At 51.4% G+C, this 13,806-nt stretch overlaps 5 pseudogenes; all 5 read left to right on the forward strand.

Annotated features, from left to right (window-relative positions):
• The first annotated feature begins 11,651 nt into the window (after positions 1–11,651).
• Positions 11,652–11,770, forward strand: LOC141057017 (5S ribosomal RNA; annotated as a pseudogene).
• Positions 11,771–12,631: 861 nt separating this feature from the next.
• On the forward strand, positions 12,632–12,750 carry LOC141055711 (5S ribosomal RNA; annotated as a pseudogene).
• A 273-nt stretch (positions 12,751–13,023) lies between these two features.
• Positions 13,024–13,142, forward strand: LOC141057022 (5S ribosomal RNA; annotated as a pseudogene).
• Positions 13,143–13,415: 273 nt separating this feature from the next.
• Positions 13,416–13,534, forward strand: LOC141052669 (5S ribosomal RNA; annotated as a pseudogene).
• Positions 13,535–13,611: 77 nt separating this feature from the next.
• On the forward strand, positions 13,612–13,730 carry LOC141052674 (5S ribosomal RNA; annotated as a pseudogene).
• The last annotated feature ends 76 nt before the right edge of the window (positions 13,731–13,806 follow it).

Here is a 13,806-nt window from a genome sequence, read left to right on the forward strand (position 1 = left end):
CGTCAGATCGCAGCCGCTAAGCAGCTTGAGGCTGGGCCAGTACCGGCATGGGAGACTGGCTGGGAATCCCTGGTCCTGTTGACATTTTGTACGTTTTTTTTCCAAGCTTGCCCTTCCGAGTTTATCCTTCTTGAAAAAAACGTCAGAGATGGCACGCTTCCGTCAACGGCCATTCTAAGCTGAATATGCATGCCCTCGTCAGATCGCAGCTGCTAAGCAGCTTGAGGCCGGGCCAGTGCCGGCATGGGAGACTGGCTGGGATTCCCTGGTCCTGTTGACATTTTGTACGTTTTTTTTCCAAGCTTGCCCTTCCGAGTTTATCCTTCTTGAAAAGAACGTCAGAGATGGCACGCTTCCGTCAACGGCCATTCTAAGCTGAATATACATGCCCTCGTCAGATCGCAGCAGCTTGAGGCCGGGCCAGTACCAGCATGGGAGACTGGCTGGGAATCCCTGGTCCTGTTGACATTTTGTACGTTTTATTTCCAAGCTTGCCCTTCCGAGTTTATCCTTCTTGAAAAGAACGTCAGAGATGGCACACTTCCGTCAATGGCCCTTCTAAGCTGAATATGCATGCCCTCATCAGATCGCAGCCGCTAAGCAGCCAGAGGCCGGGCCAGTACCGGCATGGGAGACTGGCTGGGAATCCCTGGTCCTGTTGACATTTTGTACGTTTTTTTTCCAAGCTTGCCCTTCCGAGTTTATCCTTCTTGAAAAAAACGTCAGAGATGGCACGCTTCTGTCAACGGCCATTCTAAGCTGAATATGCCTGCCCTCGTCAGATCGCAGCCACTAAGCAGCTTGAGGCCGGGCCAGTACCGGCATGGGAGACTGGCTGGGAATCCCTGGTCCTGTTGACATTTTGTACGTTTTTTTTCCAAGCTTGCCCTTCCGAGTTTATCCTTCTTGAAAAGAACGTCAGAGATGGCACGCGTCCGTCAACGGCCATTCTAAGCTGAATATGCATTCCCTCGTCACATCGCAGCCGCTAAGCAGCTTGAAGCCGGGCCAGTACCGGCATAGGAGACTGGCTGGGAATCCCTGGTCCTGTTGACATTTTGTACATTTTTTTTCCAAGCTTGCCCTTCCGAGTTTATCCTTCTTGAAAAGAACGTCAGAGATGGCACGCTTCTGTCAACGGCCATTCTAAGATGAATATGCATGCCCTCGTCAGATCGCAGCCGCTAAGCAGCTTGAGGCTGGGCCAGTACCAGCATGGGAGACTGGCTGGGAATCCCTGGTCCTGTTGACATTTTGTACGTTTTATTTCCAAGCTTGCCCTTCCGAGTTTATCCTTCTTGAAAAGAACGTCAGAGATGGCACGCTTCCGTCAACGGCCATTCTAAGCTGAATATGCATGCCCTCGTCAGATCGCAGCCGCTAAGCAGCTTGAGGCCGGGCCAGTACCGGCATGGGAGACTGGCTGGGAATCCCTGGTCCTGTTGACATTTTGTACGTTTTATTTCCAAGCTTGCCCTTCCGAGTTTATCCTTCTTGAAAAGAACGTCAGAGATTGCACACTTCCGTCAATGGCCATTCTAAGCTAAATATGCATGCCCTCGTCAGATCGCAGCTGCTAAGCAGCCTGAGGCCGGGCCAGTACCGGCATGGGAGACTGGCTGGGAATCCCTGGTCCTGTTAACATTTTGTACGTTTTATTTCCAAGCTTGCCCTTCCGAGTTTATCCTTCTTGAAAAAAACGTCAGAGATGGCACACTTCCGTCAACGGCCATTCTAAGCTGAATATGCATGCCCTCGTCAGATCGCAGCTGCTAAGCAGCTTGAGGCCGGGCCAGTACCGGCATGGGAGACTGGCTGGGAATCCCTGGTCCTGTTGACATTTTGTACGTTTTATTTCCAAGCTTGCCCTTCCGAGTTTATCCTTCTTGAAAAGAACGTCAGAGATGGCACACTTCCGTCAATGGCCCTTCTAAGCTGAATATGCATGCCCTCATCAGATCGCAGCCGCTAAGCAGCCGGAGGCCGGGCCAGTACCGGCATGGGAGACTGGCTGGGAATCCCTGGTCCTGTTGACATTTTGTACGTTTTTTTTCCAAGCTTGCCCTTCCGAGTTTATCCTTCTTGAAAAAAACGTCAGAGATGGCACGCTTCTGTCAACGGCCATTCTAAGCTGAATATGCCTGCCCTCGTCAGATCGCAGCCACTAAGCAGCTTGAGGCCGGGCCAGTACCGGCATGGGAGACTGGCTGGGAATCCCTGGTCCTGTTGACATTTTGTACGTTTTTTTTCCAAGCTTGCCCTTCCGAGTTTATCCTTCTTGAAAAGAACGTCAGAGATGGCACGCGTCCGTCAACGGCCATTCTAAGCTGAATATGCATTCCCTCGTCACATCGCAGCCGCTAAGCAGCTTGAGGCCGGGCCAGTACCGGCATAGGAGACTGGCTGGGAATCCCTGGTCCTGTTGACATTTTGTACATTTTTTTTCCAAGCTTGCCCTTCCGAGTTTATCCTTCTTGAAAAGAACGTCAGAGATGACACGCTTCCGTCAACGGCCATTCTAAGCTGAATATGCATGCCCTCGTCAGATCGCAGCCGCTAAGCAGCTTGAGGCCGGGCCAGTACCGGCATGGGAGACTGGCTGAGAATCCCTGGTCCTGTTGACATTTTGTACGTTTTATTTCCATGCTTGCCCTTCCGAGTTTATCCTTCTTGAAAAGAACGTCAGAGATGGCACGCTTCCGTCAACGGCCATTCTAAGCTGAATATGCATGCCCTCGTCAGATCGCAGCCGCTAAGCAGCTTGAGGCCGGGCCAGTACCGGCATGGGAGACTGGCTGGGAATCCCTGGTCCTGTTGACATTTTGTATGTTTTTTTTCCAAGCTTGCCCTTCCGAGTTTATCCTTCTTGAAAAGAACGTCAGAGATGGCACGCGTCCGTCAACGGCCATTCTAAGCTGAATATGCATTCCCTCGTCACATCGCAGCCGCTAAGCAGCTTGAAGCCGGGCCAGTACCGGCATAGGAGACTGGCTGGGAATCCCTGGTCCTGTTGACATTTTGTACATTTTTTTTCCAAGCTTGCCCTTCCGAGTTTATCCTTCTTGAAAAGAACGTCAGAGATGGCACGCTTCCGTCAACGGCCATTCTAAGATGAATATGCATGCCCTCGTCAGATCGCAGCCGCTAAGCAGCTTGAGGCCGGGCCAGTACCAGCATGGGAGACTGGCTGGGAATCCCTGGTCCTGTTGACATTTTGTACGTTTTATTTCCAAGCTTGCCCTTCCGAGTTTATCCTTCTTGAAAAGAACGTCAGAGATGGCACGCTTCCGTCAACGGCCATTCTAAGCTGAATATGCATGCCCTCGTCAGATCGCAGCCGCTAAGCAGCTTGAGGCCGGGCCAGTACCGGCATGGGAGACTGGCTGGGAATCCCTGGTCCTGTTGACATTTTGTACGTTTTTTTTCCAAGCTTGCCCTTCCGAGTTTATCCTTCTTGAAAAGAACGTCAGAGATGGCACGCTTCCGTCAACGGCCATTCTAAGCTGAATATGCATGCCCTCGTCACATCGCAGCAGCTTGAGGCCGGGCCAGTACCGGCATGGGAGACTGGCTGGGAATCCCTGGTCCTGTTGACATTTTGTACGTTTTATTTCCAAGCTTGCCCTTCCGAGTTTATCCTTCTTGAAAAGAACGTCAGAGAGGGCACGCTCCTGTCAACGGCCATTCTAAGCTGAATATGCATGCCCTTGTCAGATTGCAGCTGCTAAGCAGCTTGAGGCCGGGCCAGTACCGGCATGGGAGACTGGCTGGGAATCCCTGGTCCTGTTAACATTTTGTATGTTTTATTTCCAAGCTTGCCCTTCCGAGTTTATCCTTCTTGAAAAAAACGTCAGAGATGGCACGCTTCTGTCAACGGCCATTCTAAGCTGAATATGCATGCCCTCGTCAGATTGCAGCCGCTAAGCAGCTTGAGGCCGGGCCAGTACCGGCATGGGAGACTGGCTGGGAATCCCTGGTCCTGTTGACATTTTGTACGTTTTATTTCCAAGCTTGCCCTTCCGAGTTTATCCTTCTTGAAAAGAACGTCAGAGATGGCACACTTCCGTCAATGGCCATTCTAAGCTGAATATGCATGCCCTTGTCAGATTGCAGCCGCTAAGCAGCTTGAGGCTGGGCCAGTACTGGCATGGGAGACTGGCTGGGAATCCCTGGTCGTGTTGACATTTTGTACGTTTTTTTTCCAAGCTTGCCCTTCCGAGTTTATCCTTCTTGAAAAGAACGTCAGAGATGGCACACTTCCGTCAATGGCCATTCTAAGCTGAATATGCATGCCCTTGTCAGATCGCAGCAGCTTGAGGCCGGGCCAGTACCGGCATGGGAGACTGGCTGGGAATCCCTGGTCCTGTTGACATTTTGTACGTTTTATTTCCAAGCTTGCCCTTCCGAGTTTATCCTTCTTGAAAAGAACGTCAGAGATTGCACACTTCCGTCAATGGCCATTCTAAGCTAAATATGCATGCCCTCGTCAGATCGCAGCTGCTAAGCAGCCTGAGGCCGGGCCAGTACCGGCATGGAAGACTGGCTGGGAATCCCTGGTCCTGTTGACATTTTGTACGTTTTTTTTCCAAGCTTGCCCTACCGAGTTTATCCTTCTTGAAAAAAACGTCAGAGATGGCACGCTTCCGTCAACGGCCATTCTAAGCTGAATATGCCTGCCCTCGTCAGATCGCAGCCGCTAAGCAGCTTGAGGCCGGGGCAGTACTGGCATGGGAGACTGGCTGGGAATCCCTGGTCCTGTTGACATTTTGTACGTTTTTTTCCAAGCTTGCCCTTCCGAGTTTATTCTTCTTGAAAAAAACGTCAGAGATGGCACGCTTCCGTCAACGGCCATTCTAAGCTGAATATGCATGCCCTCGTCAGATCGCAGCCGCTAAGCAGCTTGAGGCCGGGCCAGTACCGGCATGGGAGACTGGCTGGGAATCCCTGGTCCTGTTGACATTTTGTACGTTTTATTTCCAAGCTTGCCCTTCCGAGTTTATCCTTCTTGAAAAGAACGTCAGAGATGGCACGCTTCTGTCAACGGCCATTCTAAGCTGAATATGCATTCCCTCGTCAGATCGCAGCCGCTAAGCAGCTTGAGGCCGGGCCAGTACCGGCATGGGAGACTGGCTGGGAATCCCTGGTCCTGTTGACATTTTGAATGTTTTTTTTCCAAGCTTGCCCTTCCGAGTTTATCCTTCTTGAAAAGAACGTCAGAGATGGCACGCTTCCGTCAACGGCCATTCTAAGCTGAATATGCATGCCCTCGTCAGATCGCAGCAGCTTGAGGCCGGGCCAGTACCGGCATGGGAGACTGGCTGGGAATCCCTGGTCCTGTTGACATTTTGTACGTTTTATTTCCAAGCTTGCCCTTCCGAGTTTATCCTTCTTGAAAAAAACGTCAGAGATGGCACGCTTCCATCAACGGCCATTCTAAGCTGAATATGCATGCCCTCGTCAGATCGCAGCCGCTAAGCAGCTTGAGGCTGGGCCAGTACCGGCATGGGAGACTGGCTGGGAATCCCTGGTCCTGTTGACATTTTGTACGTTTTTTTTCCAAGCTTGCCCTTCCGAGTTTATCCTTCTTGAAAAAAACGTCAGAGATGGCACGCTACCGTCAACGGCCATTCTAAGCTGAATATGCATGCCCTCGTCAGATCGCAGCTGCTAAGCAGCTTGAGGCCGGGCCAGTGCCGGCATGGGAGACTGGCTGGGATTCCCTGGTCCTGTTGACATTTTGTACGTTTTTTTTCCAAGCTTGCCCTTCCGAGTTTATCCTTCTTGAAAAGAACGTCAGAGATGGCACGCTTCCGTCAACGGCCATTCTAAGCTGAATATGCATGCCCTCGTCAGATCGCAGCAGCTTGAGGCCGGGCCAGTACCAGCATGGGAGACTGGCTGGGAATCCCTGGTCCTGTTGACATTTTGTACGTTTTATTTCCAAGCTTGCCCTTCCGAGTTTATCCTTCTTGAAAAGAACGTCAGAGATGGCACACTTCCGTCAATGGCCCTTCTAAGCTGAATATGCATGCCCTCATCAGATCGCAGCCGCTAAGCAGCCAGAGGCCGGGCCAGTACCGGCATGGGAGACTGGCTGGGAATCCCTGGTCCTGTTGACATTTTGTACGTTTTTTTTCCAAGCTTGCCCTTCCGAGTTTATCCTTCTTGAAAAAAACGTCAGAGATGGCACGCTTCTGTCAACGGCCATTCTAAGCTGAATATGCCTGCCCTCGTCAGATCGCAGCCACTAAGCAGCTTGAGGCCGGGCCAGTACCGGCATGGGAGACTGGCTGGGAATCCCTGGTCCTGTTGACATTTTGTACGTTTTTTTTCCAAGCTTGCCCTTCCGAGTTTATCCTTCTTGAAAAGAACGTCAGAGATGGCACGCGTCCGTCAACGGCCATTCTAAGCTGAATATGCATTCCCTCGTCACATCGCAGCCGCTAAGCAGCTTGAAGCCGGGCCAGTACCGGCATAGGAGACTGGCTGGGAATCCCTGGTCCTGTTGACATTTTGTACATTTTTTTTCCAAGCTTGCCCTTCCGAGTTTATCCTTCTTGAAAAGAACGTCAGAGATGGCACGCTTCCGTCAACGGCCATTCTAAGATGAATATGCATGCCCTCGTCAGATCGCAGCCGCTAAGCAGCTTGAGGCTGGGCCAGTACCAGCATGGGAGACTGGCTGGGAATCCCTGGTCCTGTTGACATTTTGTACGTTTTATTTCCAAGCTTGCCCTTCCGAGTTTATCCTTCTTGAAAAGAACGTCAGAGATGGCACGCTTCCGTCAACGGCCATTCTAAGCTGAATATGCATGCCCTCGTCAGATCGCAGCCGCTAAGCAGCTTGAGGCCGGGCCAGTACCGGCATGGGAGACTGGCTGGGAATCCCTGGTCCTGTTGACATTTTGTACGTTTTATTTCCAAGCTTGCCCTTCCGAGTTTATCCTTCTTGAAAAGAACGTCAGAGATTGCACACTTCCGTCAATGGCCATTCTAAGCTAAATATGCATGCCCTCGTCAGATCGCAGCTGCTAAGCAGCCTGAGGCCGGGCCAGTACCGGCATGGGAGACTGGCTGGGAATCCCTGGTCCTGTTAACATTTTGTACGTTTTATTTCCAAGCTTGCCCTTCCGAGTTTATCCTTCTTGAAAAAAACGTCAGAGATGGCACACTTCCGTCAACGGCCATTCTAAGCTGAATATGCATGCCCTCGTCAGATCGCAGCTGCTAAGCAGCTTGAGGCCGGGCCAGTACCGGCATGGGAGACTGGCTGGGAATCCCTGGTCCTGTTGACATTTTGTACGTTTTATTTCCAAGCTTGCCCTTCCGAGTTTATCCTTCTTGAAAAGAACGTCAGAGATGGCACACTTCCGTCAATGGCCCTTCTAAGCTGAATATGCATGCCCTCATCAGATCGCAGCCGCTAAGCAGCCGGAGGCCGGGCCAGTACCGGCATGGGAGACTGGCTGGGAATCCCTGGTCCTGTTGACATTTTGTACGTTTTTTTTCCAAGCTTGCCCTTCCGAGTTTATCCTTCTTGAAAAAAACGTCAGAGATGGCACGCTTCTGTCAACGGCCATTCTAAGCTGAATATGCCTGCCCTCGTCAGATCGCAGCCACTAAGCAGCTTGAGGCCGGGCCAGTACCGGCATGGGAGACTGGCTGGGAATCCCTGGTCCTGTTGACATTTTGTACGTTTTTTTTCCAAGCTTGCCCTTCCGAGTTTATCCTTCTTGAAAAGAACGTCAGAGATGGCACGCGTCCGTCAACGGCCATTCTAAGCTGAATATGCATTCCCTCGTCACATCGCAGCCGCTAAGCAGCTTGAGGCCGGGCCAGTACCGGCATAGGAGACTGGCTGGGAATCCCTGGTCCTGTTGACATTTTGTACATTTTTTTTCCAAGCTTGCCCTTCCGAGTTTATCCTTCTTGAAAAGAACGTCAGAGATGACACGCTTCCGTCAACGGCCATTCTAAGCTGAATATGCATGCCCTCGTCAGATCGCAGCCGCTAAGCAGCTTGAGGCCGGGCCAGTACCGGCATGGGAGACTGGCTGGGAATCCCTGGTCCTGTTGACATTTTGTACGTTTTATTTCCATGCTTGCCCTTCCGAGTTTATCCTTCTTGAAAAGAACGTCAGAGATGGCACGCTTCCGTCAACGGCCATTCTAAGCTGAATATGCATGCCCTCGTCAGATCGCAGCCGCTAAGCAGCTTGAGGCCGGGCCAGTACCGGCATGGGAGACTGGCTGGGAATCCCTGGTCCTGTTGACATTTTGTATGTTTTTTTTCCAAGCTTGCCCTTCCGAGTTTATCCTTCTTGAAAAGAACGTCAGAGATGGCACGCGTCCGTCAACGGCCATTCTAAGCTGAATATGCATTCCCTCGTCACATCGCAGCCGCTAAGCAGCTTGAAGCCGGGCCAGTACCGGCATAGGAGACTGGCTGGGAATCCCTGGTCCTGTTGACATTTTGTACATTTTTTTTCCAAGCTTGCCCTTCCGAGTTTATCCTTCTTGAAAAGAACGTCAGAGATGGCACGCTTCCGTCAACGGCCATTCTAAGATGAATATGCATGCCCTCGTCAGATCGCAGCCGCTAAGCAGCTTGAGGCCGGGCCAGTACCAGCATGGGAGACTGGCTGGGAATCCCTGGTCCTGTTGACATTTTGTACGTTTTATTTCCAAGCTTGCCCTTCCGAGTTTATCCTTCTTGAAAAGAACGTCAGAGATGGCACGCTTCCGTCAACGGCCATTCTAAGCTGAATATGCATGCCCTCGTCAGATCGCAGCCGCTAAGCAGCTTGAGGCCGGGCCAGTACCGGCATGGGAGACTGGCTGGGAATCCCTGGTCCTGTTGACATTTTGTACGTTTTTTTTCCAAGCTTGCCCTTCCGAGTTTATCCTTCTTGAAAAGAACGTCAGAGATGGCACGCTTCCGTCAACGGCCATTCTAAGCTGAATATGCATGCCCTCGTCACATCGCAGCAGCTTGAGGCCGGGCCAGTACCGGCATGGGAGACTGGCTGGGAATCCCTGGTCCTGTTGACATTTTGTACGTTTTATTTCCAAGCTTGCCCTTCCGAGTTTATCCTTCTTGAAAAGAACGTCAGAGAGGGCACACTCCTGTCAATGGCCATTCTAAGCTGAATATGCATGCCCTTGTCAGATTGCAGCTGCTAAGCAGCTTGAGGCCGGGCCAGTACCGGCATGGGAGACTGGCTGGGAATCCCTGGTCCTGTTAACATTTTGTATGTTTTATTTCCAAGCTTGCCCTTCCGAGTTTATCCTTCTTGAAAAAAACGTCAGAGATGGCACGCTTCTGTCAACGGCCATTCTAAGCTGAAATTTCCTTCCCTCGTCAGATTGCAGCCGCTAAGCAGCTTGAGGCCGGGCCAGTACCGGCATGGGAGACTGGCTGGGAATCCCTGGTCCTGTTGACATTTTGTACGTTTTATTTCCAAGCTTGCCCTTCCGAGTTTATCCTTCTTGAAAAGAACGTCAGAGATGGCACACTTCCGTCAATGGCCATTCTAAGCTGAATATGCATGCCCTTGTCAGATTGCAGCCGCTAAGCAGCTTGAAGCTGGGCCAGTACTGGCATGGGAGACTGGCTGGGAATCCCTGGTCGTGTTGACATTTTGTACGTTTTTTTTCCAAGCTTGCCCTTCCGAGTTTATCCTTCTTGAAAAGAACGTCAGAGATGGCACACTTCCGTCAATGGCCATTCTAAGCTGAATATGCATGCCCTTGTCAGATCGCAGCAGCTTGAGGCCGGGCCAGTACCGGCATGGGAGACTGGCTGGGAATCCCTGGTCCTGTTGACATTTTGTACGTTTTATTTCCAAGCTTGCCCTTCCGAGTTTATCCTTCTTGAAAAGAACGTCAGAGATTGCACACTTCCATCAATGGCCATTCTAAGCTAAATATGCATGCCCTCGTCAGAGCGCAGCTGCTAAGCAGCCTGAGGCCGGGCCAGTACCGGCATGGAAGACTGGCTGGGAATCCCTGGTCCTGTTGACATTTTGTACGTTTTTTTTCCAAGCTTGCCCTACCGAGTTTATCCTTCTTGAAAAAAACGTCAGAGATGGCACGCTTCCGTCAACGGCCATTCTAAGCTGAATATGCCTGCCCTCGTCAGATCGCAGCCGCTAAGCAGCTTGAGGCCGGGGCAGTACTGGCATGGGAGACTGGCTGGGAATCCCTGGTCCTGTTGACATTTTGTACGTTTTTTTCCAAGCTTGCCCTTCCGAGTTTATTCTTCTTGAAAAAAACGTCAGAGATGGCACGCTTCCGTCAACGGCCATTCTAAGCTGAATATGCATGCCCTCGTCAGATCGCAGCCGCTAAGCAGCTTGAGGCCGGGCCAGTACCGGCATGGGAGACTGGCTGGGAATCCCTGGTCCTGTTGACATTTTGTACGTTTTATTTCCAAGCTTGCCCTTCCGAGTTTATCCTTCTTGAAAAGAACGTCAGAGATGGCACGCTTCTGTCAACGGCCATTCTAAGCTGAATATGCATTCCCTCGTCAGATCGCAGCCGCTAAGCAGCTTGAGGCCGGGCCAGTACCGGCATGGGAGACTGGCTGGGAATCCCTGGTCCTGTTGACATTTTGAATGTTTTTTTTCCAAGCTTGCCCTTCCGAGTTTATCCTTCTTGAAAAGAACGTCAGAGATGGCACGCTTCCGTCAACGGCCATTCTAAGCTGAATATGCATGCCCTCGTCAGATCGCAGCAGCTTGAGGCCGGGCCAGTACCGGCATGGGAGACTGGCTGGGAATCCCTGGTCCTGTTGACATTTTGTACGTTTTATTTCCAAGCTTGCCCTTCCGAGTTTATCCTTCTTGAAAAAAACATCAGAGATGGCACGCTTCCGTCAACGGCCATTCTAAGCTGAATATGCATGCCCTCGTCAGATCGCAGCCGCTAAGCAGCTTGAGGCTGGGCCAGTACCGGCATGGGAGACTGGCTGGGAATCCCTGGTCCTGTTGACATTTTGTACGTTTTTTTTCCAAGCTTGCCCTTCTGAGTTTATCCTTCTTGAAAAAAACGTCAGAGATGGCACGCTTCCGTCAACGGCCATTCTAAGCTGAATATGCATGCCCTCGTCAGATCGCAGCTGCTAAGCAGCTTGAGGCCGGGCCAGTGCCGGCATGGGAGACTGGCTGGGAATCCCTGGTCCTGTTGACATTTTGTACGTTTTTTTTCCAAGCTTGCCCTTCCGAGTTTATCCTTCTTGAAAAGAACGTCAGAGATGGCACGCTTCCGTCAACGGCCATTCTAAGCTGAATATGCATGCCCTCGTCAGATCGCAGCAGATTGAGGCCGGGCCAGTACCAGCATGGGAGACTGGCTGGGAATCCCTGGTCCTGTTGACATTTTGTACGTTTTATTTCCAAGCTTGCCCTTCCGAGTTTATCCTTCTTGAAAAGAACGTCAGAGATGGCACACTTCCGTCAATGGCCCTTCTAAGCTGAATATGCATGCCCTCATCAGATCGCAGCCGCTAAGCAGCCAGAGGCCGGGCCAGTACCGGCATGGGAGACTGGCTGGGAATCCCTGGTCCTGTTGACATTTTGTACGTTTTTTTTCCAAGCTTGCCCTTCCGAGTTTATCCTTCTTGAAAAAAACGTCAGAGATGGCACGCTTCTGTCAACGGCCATTCTAAGCTGAATATGCCTGCCCTCGTCAGATCGCAGCCACTAAGCAGCTTGAGGCCGGGCCAGTACCGGCATGGGAGACTGGCTGGGAATCCCTGGTCCTGTTGACATTTTGTACGTTTTTTTTCCAAGCTTGCCCTTCCGAGTTTATCCTTCTTGAAAAGAACGTCAGAGATGGCACGCGTCCGTCAACGGCCATTCTAAGCTGAATATGCATTCCCTCGTCACATCGCAGCCGCTAAGCAGCTTGAAGCCGGGCCAGTACCGGCATAGGAGACTGGCTGGGAATCCCTGGTCCTGTTGACATTTTGTACATTTTTTTTCCAAGCTTGCCCTTCCGAGTTTATCCTTCTTGAAAAGAACGTCAGAGATGGCACGCTTCCGTCAACGGCCATTCTAAGATGAATATGCATGCCCTCGTCAGATCGCAGCCGCTAAGCAGCTTGAGGCTGGGCCAGTACCAGCATGGGAGACTGGCTGGGAATCCCTGGTCCTGTTGACATTTTGTACGTTTTATTTCCAAGCTTGCCCTTCCGAGTTTATCCTTCTTGAAAAGAACGTCAGAGATGGCACGCTTCCGTCAGCGGCCATTCTAAGCTGAATATGCATGCCCTCGTCAGATCGCAGCCGCTAAGCAGCTTGAGGCCGGGCCAGTACCGGCATGGGAGACTGGCTGGGAATCCCTGGTCCTGTTGACATTTTGTACGTTTTATTTCCAAGCTTGCCCTTCCGAGTTTATCCTTCTTGAAAAGAACGTCAGAGATTGCACACTTCCGTCAATGGCCATTCTAAGCTAAATATGCATGCCCTCGTCAGATCGCAGCTGCTAAGCAGCCTGAGGCCGGGCCAGTACCGGCATGGGAGACTGGCTGGGAATCCCTGGTCCTGTTAACATTTTGTACGTTTTATTTCCAAGCTTGCCCTTCCGAGTTTATCCTTCTTGAAAAAAACGTCAGAGATGGCACACTTCCGTCAACGGCCATTCTAAGCTGAATATGCATGCCCTCGTCAGATCGCAGCTGCTAAGCAGCTTGAGGCCGGGCCAGTACCGGCATGGGAGACTGGCTGGGAATCCCTGGTCCTGTTGACATTTTGTACGTTTTATTTCCAAGCTTGCCCTTCCGAGTTTATCCTTCTTGAAAAGAACGTCAGAGATGGCACACTTCCGTCAATGGCCCTTCTAAGCTGAATATGCATGCCCTCATCAGATCGCAGCCGCTAAGCAGCCGGAGGCCGGGCCAGTACCGGCATGGGAGACTGGCTGGGAATCCCTGGTCCTGTTGACATTTTGTACGTTTTTTTTCCAAGCTTGCCCTTCCGAGTTTATCCTTCTTGAAAAAAACGTCAGAGATGGCACGCTTCTGTCAACGGCCATTCTAAGCTGAATATGCCTGCCCTCGTCAGATCGCAGCCACTAAGCAGCTTGAGGCCGGGCCAGTACCGGCATGGGAGACTGGCTGGGAATCCCTGGTCCTGTTGACATTTTGTACGTTTTTTTTCCAAGCTTGCCCTTCCGAGTTTATCCTTCTTGAAAAGAACGTCAGAGATGGCACGCGTCCGTCAACGGCCATTCTAAGCTGAATATGCATTCCCTCGTCACATCGCAGCCGCTAAGCAGCTTGAGGCCGGGCCAGTACCGGCATAGGAGACTGGCTGGGAATCCCTGGTCCTGTTGACATTTTGTACATTTTTTTTCCAAGCTTGCCCTTCCGAGTTTATCCTTCTTGAAAAGAACGTCAGAGATGACACGCTTCCGTCAACGGCCATTCTAAGCTGAATATGCATGCCCTCGTCAGATCGCAGCCGCTAAGCAGCTTGAGGCCGGGCCAGTACCGGCATGGGAGACTGGCTGGGAATCCCTGGTCCTGTTGACATTTTGTACGTTTTATTTCCAAGCTTGCCCTTCCGAGTTTATCCTTCTTGAAAAGAACGTCAGAGATGGCACGCTTCCGTCAACGGCCATTCTAAGCTGAATATGCATGCCCTCGTCAGATCGCAGCCGCTAAGCAGCTTGAGGCCGGGCCAGTACCGGCATGGGAGACTGGCTGGGAATCCCTGGTCCTGTTGACATTTTGTATGTTTTTTTTCCAAGCTTGCCCTTCCGAGTTTATCCTTCTTGAAAAGAACGTCAGAGATGGCACGCGTC

Source organism: Dendrobates tinctorius, unplaced genomic scaffold (genome assembly GCF_039654945.1).
Source record: "Dendrobates tinctorius isolate UK_male_01 unplaced genomic scaffold, ASM3965494v1 ptg000011l, whole genome shotgun sequence".
In the NCBI taxonomy this organism is placed as follows: domain Eukaryota; kingdom Metazoa; phylum Chordata; class Amphibia; order Anura; family Dendrobatidae; genus Dendrobates; species Dendrobates tinctorius.